Here is a 6,357-nt window from a genome sequence, read left to right as displayed (position 1 = left end):
AAGGAGAGGAGAGTGAGGAGAGGAGAGAGAGGAGAGGAGAGAGAGTAAGGAGAGAGGATAAGGAGAGGAGACAGAGTGAGGGGAAGCAGAAGGGCAATAAGTGAGCATCAGAGAGAGGGAGATAGAGAAGGAGGGCAAGAATTGAAGGCAGTGGGTAGAGAGAATGAGTTGCTGAAGGCAACAAAGAAGCCAATAGGCAGGTTGGTGTATGGGGGGGAGGGTTTGTCTGGGAGACTCAGCAAGCAATGGGGAGCAAGTCAGAGAACTATAAGGAGTGGACCAGAAAATAATAAAAATCATAGGGAGTAACTAAGAAAGGGAATAAGAAGGCATGTGTACCCTCATCTAAACATTCTTACTACAGGGTGGGAGGTTGTAAACTAGTTGAGCCAAGATGACACTAGATCAACACGTCACAATGTGGGTGTGACCATTAGCAAGGCTTGAAATTGAAGAGGGCTCAACCATTCTCTCCTTCCCTCTCTGTCTCTCTCTCCAAATATTTTCCAACAAGATAGCACCCCCTCCAATGCTTCACATATTTTATCTCTTACCACCCGCTCAATCACAAGAATTTATTTTCAGTCGCATCATATGGTTACAAAAAGGTTAAATATAAATTCTAATAAGATTTTATGTTAGTTTCTGCTTCTTAGAAGTTTCTCGGCAGGGCCTCACTGTCTCTAAATCCCAACAAGGACTGATATATGTCGGTCAGTTTTTCCTCGAACACACATTGAATAAGTGTTCTACTTCAGAGCCAAACATTTTTAAAAGACTATAGAAAAATTAAACAAGAAAACTTCAACAGATTCATTCACCTCTCATCAACATCCTTACCATGTAAGGATGTCTAATCACCACCCAACATACACACAGCCCTTTCTAAGGCATATTAACCTATAGAAATTAACATTATGAGAATCAACCTTCTTCTTTGGACTCTCAAGTCTTTAACTAACATGTTTACCATTACTTCCTCATCCACTGAGGCCAACTTTGCTTTTCATCCTTCTGGGATCACTAAAATAAAACAGTGGTTCTTAGACTTTTTCAGGCTGCTGCCCCCTTGACACTCGAGCCACATTCCTAGCCACCCACTACCTCCACTACCACTCAGCGCCACAAACGTAGACCCCTTTCTGCAGCAAATTCAAAACAGTATTTCGCAAATAAAACTTAACCTAATTAACCCATTATACTTTTTGGTGGTGGTGGGGTGGTTACATCCATCGCCCCATTTTGGCCACCCTATTATTACCCCACTTTTCTTCAATGCCCCTCTTGATCTTTCCATTGCCCACAGAGGGGGTAATACTGCCCACTTTGGGAACCGCTGAAATAAAGTACCATCTAAGTACTGAATAAATCTGACTGACCTCCTTCTGCTAAAATTGCTGACCTTGTAACAAATATGTAAAACATTGTAATTATTATTAAGTCCCAAATTCCAATTTTAGACCATTGTATTACTGGTACATAATTTCATTGTTCTAAGAGACATAAAATTTAAAGCCGGGGCCATTGGAACTAAACATGATTAGGACAAGTCACAAATTTGTAAGAAAAGTACAACTGATTGAAACAAATATATATTTCTGGTATTTATTTTATGAAACCAGAAAATTGCAAAGCAAAAATTGACTCAAAGAATCTGAACTCAGATTACAGATAAACTGCAAAGTAAAAGTTGTCTGGCTGTTTCCAAATTTTGCTACCAATGAACTAACATGTATTATAATAAGAATCCTTTCTACTATAGGCACAAGGCCTGAAATTTGGGGGAGGGGGTAAGTTGATTACATCAACCCCAGTGTGTAACTGGTACTTATTTTATCAACCCCAAAAGAACAAAAGGTAAAGTTGATTTTGGCAGAATTTGAACTCAGAACACAAGTATGGATGAAATACCACTAAGCATTTTGCCCAACATGCAAACGCTTCAGCAAGCTTGTTGCATTAAATAATGATAAGAATGATGGTTTCAAATTTTGGCAAAAGGCCAGCAAGTTCAAGGAATGGGGCAAGTTGATTACATCAACCCCAGTACTCAACTGGTACTTATTTATCAACCGTGAAGGGATGAAAGGCAAAGTCTACCTTGGCTGAATTTGAATTCAGAATGTAAATGGACAAAATGCTACTAAGCATTTTGTCTGGTGTGCCAATGATTCTGCCACCTCATCACCTATAATAATGATGATGATGATGATTGTTTCCAATTTTTGGTACAAAGTCAACAAATTTAGAGAGGCAAGGGTACTCAAATTGACCCAGCACTTAACTGGTATTTTATGTTATTGATCCCAGAAAGACAAAAGGCAAGGTTGATTGCAGTAGAATTTTGAGCTCAGAATGTAAAGAATCAGAAGAGGTATTCTGTTCAGCATTAACAATTCTGCTAATGCATGACCCTTGACATAGTGAAACATTTTGTAACGGGGCATAGTTAGATCAACACTATTAGTTGATTTATCATCATCATCATCATCATCATCAAATTGTGAAGGCGCATGGCTCAGTGGTTAGAGCGTCGAGCTTACAACATGAGTTGCACCAGTTCACTCAGCTGTAGAAATGAGTTGCGACGTCACGGATGCCAAGCTGTATCAGCCATTGCCTTTCCCTTGGATAACATTGGTGGCATGGAGAGGGGAGGCTGGTATGCATGGGTGACTGCTGGTCTTCCATAAACAACCTTGCTTGGACTTGTGCCTGGGAGGATAACTTTCTAGGAGCAATCCTAGACCAAAGGGTTCTCGGAGCAATCCATGACCGAAGGGTGTCTCAGCATCATTTATCACCCGTTTTCTATGCAGGCGTTGGTTGGCTGGTTTAGCAGGAGCTGGCAAGCCAGAAGACTGCATCAGGCTTCACTGTCTGTTTTAGCATGGTTTTTACAGCTGGATGTCATCATCATCATCATCATCATCGTTTAACGTCCGCTTTCCATGCTAGCATGGGTTGGACGATTTGACTGAGGACTGGTGAAACCGGATGGCAACACCAGGCTCCAGTCTGATTTGGCAGAGTTTCTACAGCTGGATGCCCTTCCTAACGCCAACCACTCAGAGAGTGATGTCCTTCAAGAAATTTAATCCAGTGCAATTTGAACTCAGAATGTTTAGGCAATGTAACTAAACATAGCAAAGTTTTCATTGACCGGTACAATAGTTTCAAATTTTGGCACAAGAGCAGCAATTTTAAGTGGAGGGTTCTCTTGATTATACGATCCCCAGCATCTTTTATCTTTTACTTGGTTCAGTCATCAGACTGTGGTCATGCTCAGGCACCGCTTTGAAGGGTTTACACCAGTGGTTCTCAACTGGGGTTAACATGGCCCTTTAGGGATCCGTATAAGATAATTAGGATTTATGTGCAATGAATTGGTTATACTTCTACCATACACAAAATATTTTAATTTGTTTATGAGGGTCCATCTGAGTGAGATAGGAATCAAAGGGGTCCACAGACAAAAAAGGGGTTGAGAATCACTGGTTTAAATGATCAAATCCACTCCAGTACATTTTTTTTCTTTCTTTTTTATACCTAATACTTATTCTGGTAGTTTGTTTTGATGAACTGCTAAGTTAAGAGGTTGTAAACAAACTAACATTGGTTGTCAAGCAATGGTGGTGGGACAGATACAAACAATAAGACATGCACACACACACACATTTTTAGTTTATTATGATATGTGGTTTGTGCCTGATGAATATGTTTGAGGTATTTCAACACATGAAACTATTAGTAGCACACAAAAACATGTATCATGTTAATTAAATAATATTTATCTCTCAGCAGATGGAGAACTTTTTTTGTTGAATTTTTTTTATCATAGAACAGTACATTATATATACACACACAACAAGCTACTTTCAGTTTCTGTCTACCAAATCCACTCAAAAGGCATTGGTTGGCCTGGGGCTATAGTAGAACTCAATTGGCCAAAGTGCTACATAATACTTGGCTAGTACTTTATTTTATCAACTCTCCCCATCAACCACCACCGAAAAGATGAAAGGCAAAGTTGACCTTGGCAGACTGGCCTTTATAATAATCATATCTTACATTGGTGCCAATGCCATAATTTTGAACTGGCCCCAGTATATATAATTGATACTTATTTTATTGACCCTTGAATGGGATTAAAGACTAAGCTGTCTGAGTGTCATTTGAACTCAGTGTATAGAACTAGTAATTTCTTGTCAACACCAAGGACTTATAAATGAGATGGTGACAAGAGATGAGAGACGATATTAGAAGAAACAGGGATCTTGTTCAAAATGGGGGCACCAGTATTTTCTTAACGAAACACTTTGAAACTTGGGACACTGGTAGAATGTGTCATATAAAACATCTTTTTCTCTTAGTCTTCTTAACAAAAAAACCTACATTGCAAGTTATTTCATGTTAAAGTTGTCGTATTTCTGTAATTTCAACCAATGACTGACGTCCATTCAGCCGGATATTATTAAGTGCTGACTATGTAAACAAACGATGGCTGAAGCATATTGGCAGTAGAGTTAGGGTTAGGGTTAGGGTTAGGGTTCGGCAGTAGCTAATAAACCTTTCATACAGTTCAGGCAGATGTTAACGAAATAAACACGCGTGAAAGAAAATGAAAAAAGCAAATGTTGTACACATACAGTTCAGGCAGATGTTAACGAAATTATAAATGGAGATTAAATACGCTTTACACCGCTTAAACTTCCAAAGGAGCAAGTGTAAACAGCTGAATACTTGTCAGTGATTGGTTGAAATTATCGAAATAAGACAATTTTTTACATGAAATAAATTCGAATACAAAAATTTTTTTCTGTTCTATAACACAAAATAGATAAGTATACGAAGTTTGAAAGTCTTTCGGTACCAAAAACACTACATAAAACATTAATGAAAACTGGTGCCCCCACCCAACGTTTTGAACAAGATCCAGAAACAGACTATATTGCAGGTGGTGGTGGTAGTGGGGCATTTGTAGAGTAAGGGAGTGATGTGGGTGTGGCACATTTGAGGGTAGTTGCTCAGAGAAGAGGAGGAGGAGATTGTTTTGTTTGTAGTAATAAAAAAATAGAGAAGTCAAGATTGTTAAAGTGAGAGTGGTGATGGTGGTGACGGTGAGGTAATAATACAATAGTGGAAGAACATGTGGGGGATGGGTGGAAGGGAGAGATAGAGATGTGAGGAATAAGAGAAGGAATTAGAAAAAGAGAAAATGGGAAGAGAAGAGAGGAAGGGAAAAGGAGCATGGGTAGAGGAGAGGAATTGAGTGGGGGGGGGAGATGGGAAGCAGAGAAATTGGGAAAGAGAGAAAGAAGAGAAGTGTGAATTTCATTAAGTAAAGTGAAGTGGGGAAAGAACATTCTAAATAATTGTCAAATTGAGGGAGGGGGAGAAAGAGAGACAAAGAGAAGAGAGATGGAGAGAGGGAAGAATAAGAAAGGGAGGAAGAGGGACAGGAGAGGGAATGAGAGGTGGAGGTTTATATATGTGTGTGTGTGTGTGTGTGTGCAAATGTGCATCTACATATGCATGTGTGTATCCAACCCATGGACATTAAATGTTGACAATTTTATATATATAAGACAAAAAAAATCGAGTGATGCGAGATAGGAAGAGATGTGAGGTGGAGTAAAATAGAACTGATAGGGAGGGTGAAAAATGAGGAGAAGGGAAAGGTAAAAAGAGGCAGGCTGAAAGAATTACAAACAGAGACTGGAATCACAGATTGAGGGGAGGGGCCTGAAAAAGACAAATGATAGTATAATGAGAGTAGGACATGAATTATAAACAATTAATGGCTGGGGGACGGGGAGGTGGGGCAGTGATTAGTCAGAAACTATTGTCCTTCCTTCAGAGAGTTTGGAGGAAGAGATAGTGAGAGAAGTTTATTATAGGTATGGAATAACTGACAGAGGGAGGGGGTGGGGTAGGTGAAAAAAAAAACGCAGCAAAAGGTATTAAAAACAAACCTCCCAGAACCTAAGGACTTAGCTGTTGCTGTTTAACCCCAGGTCAACGTTGATCCAGGTGCTAGCTCTCCCCCACCTCTCTCTTAACCCTTTAGCATTCAGATTACTCTGTCAAATGTAAAGCCTGTTTAATTACATTGTTTTAAGTTAATTGTACAGCATCTTGTAACTGAGACTTTGATGATGTCCCTGTTTATTTTTAGAATGACTTTGTAGGGTAGGTGTGAGAGGTCAGAGCTGGCTGGCTGGTTTGAGCATAAAACTGGAAGACAATTTTGGCCTGATATGGCTGGTTTAAACACTAAAGGGTTAAATATATCATTTAATGTACATAGTAGCTTCAGGCTAGAAGATTGCTTGGAGACACAAGGCATGTTATAAA

The sequence above is a fragment of the Octopus bimaculoides genome, chromosome 8, assembly GCF_001194135.2.
Source record: "Octopus bimaculoides isolate UCB-OBI-ISO-001 chromosome 8, ASM119413v2, whole genome shotgun sequence".
Taxonomy (NCBI): Eukaryota; Metazoa; Mollusca; class Cephalopoda; order Octopoda; family Octopodidae; genus Octopus; species Octopus bimaculoides.
Note: the sequence above shows the minus strand (reverse complement) of the source record.